This window comes from Nanorana parkeri, unplaced genomic scaffold (assembly GCF_000935625.1).
Source record: "Nanorana parkeri isolate BGI_ZX_2015 unplaced genomic scaffold, ASM93562v1 scaffold224, whole genome shotgun sequence".
In the NCBI taxonomy this organism is placed as follows: Eukaryota; Metazoa; Chordata; class Amphibia; order Anura; family Dicroglossidae; genus Nanorana; species Nanorana parkeri.
This window is the reverse complement of record NW_017306492.1, coordinates 1,351,647-1,353,403: the sequence shown is the minus strand read 5'-3', so window position 1 is coordinate 1,353,403 and position 1,757 is coordinate 1,351,647. Positions and strand designations below refer to the sequence as shown.

General features: G+C 43.0%; 1 long non-coding RNA gene across 1 annotated transcript in view; it reads right to left on the bottom strand.

Moving 5' to 3' along the window:
- Positions 1 to 507: 507 nt before the first annotated feature.
- Positions 508 to 1,757, bottom strand: part of LOC108786725 — a 19,911-nt gene continuing 18,661 nt past the window's right edge. The window contains exon 3 of the long non-coding RNA XR_001941224.1: positions 508 to 624. This is a non-coding gene — a long non-coding RNA (uncharacterized LOC108786725). The remainder of the gene's footprint in view (positions 625 to 1,757) is intronic.

Sequence of the window (1,757 nt, the reverse complement as noted above, 5' to 3'; positions counted from 1 at the left end):
CCAGGGAGGGATGTACTGTCAGTTGGGGGTGAGGTGGCCAGGGAGGGGTGTACTGTCATTGGGGGGTGGAGAGACCAGGGAGGCATGTACTGTCATTGGGGTTGTGAGGAGACCAGGGAGGGATGTACTGTCACTGGGGGTGAGCTGGCCAGGGAGGGATGTTCTGTCACTGGGGGGTTCTATGTTCTATTCTTAGTTCTATAATGTCATTGTAGTACTTTCAGGTGGAATACAGCTTCATAACATATCAGCTAGGGAACTACAAGTCCCAGCATGTCCTCATTACCCCTGTACAACAACTTGATATTGCCGTTCCCTGGGTGATATGTGTGTGTGTGTGGGGGGGTGTACAGGGACAATGATGGCATGCTTGGACTTGTAGTTCCTTAGCTGATATATATGTGTGGGGGTGGGGGGTACAGTGGATGTGACCAACAAAAAAACAAAGCGTACCGATTTGGCACCAAGTATCACTGAAAGGAGAACTATGGGGTACACCTTTTTTTTGCATTTTTATTTTCCTTATGATACAGGGTTACATTTTGAAATTTACTCCTGTAATCAAAAATGCACCATAAGATTAAAATTCAGTGTTATATACTGTGGCCGGGGCTAAGCTCTGTGCTGAGAAGCGATCCCAAAAATATTGTCGGGATCCTCCTCTGCCATTGAGTAACCGCAGCTTGTAGGAGATGTGATGAGCAATAAGTGTTCAGATTTATTATGCACAGAATACTAAGTATGTTCTTGTGTGCATCAGTATGTTCTGTAATAATGGTACTTATTCTTTATTAAGGAAAATATTTTGGTTACAGGGGAAAAATTCAAATGTGTGACTGATTCTGTGCAGCCATGGTTGTTGGCATTAGTTGTGAACTACAGTATGTGTTTTCTTATTAAATACATCTTTTCACTTGTATATACTTTTGTTTCCTAAGTTTCTGCTCCACTAAGAACACCAAAGTATATAACTGCTCACCCTCATGTATTGCATATTAATTTATTTCCCTTATTATACTATTGTTTACATTTAACAATAGAGGACCATTTTGTTATGTTGTAACCGAAAGAAAACCTTGAATGTCAATAATTTGTACTATACTATGTCGGAGCTCTCTGCATTTTGACGCAGAATGCATCATAGTCTGCATTAGTCAGACAAATATGTTAGTGTAATGCTAATTACTGACATTTTCACCTTGTAATCTGAAACTTAGATTCTTTTTTAACTGGTAAACTTCTATTTTTGATAACAGTGAGAGCGACAATGTTCCACTATGGGGTCTATTCACGAAGCTGCCGAGGGCAGCCGAGTGAATGACCGATCAGAAGTGAAGTGAGCCGAACACTGTTCAGCTATTCACTTCAGGCTGGTACGGCTAATTTCAGCCGTACATCGGCTGAAATCAGCCGTACATCGGCTTGCTTCGTGTGGCTTCGGGTCGCTGAAGCATGTTTGGCCGACCCGAAGTGCAGAAGGAGTTCGACTCAGCCGGTCCAACATCTGGATCGGCTGAGCCAAACCTCCGGCAGGCTTCTCACTGCTGTTCGGGCTATTCTTAAAGATCCCGAACAGCAGTGAGTGAATAGCCGAATGCCCTCAGAGGTACCGAGCAGAACAGAAAAACAGTGAAAAAAGTTTAAAAAAGTAAATAGCAAACGATTGTGCGGAGCTAGCAGTGACACCTAGCTCCGCCCAATAGTCTCCTATTGTCCGGCGGCTCTGCTGCTGTCAAAAAAAAAAGGAAAAAAAAAAA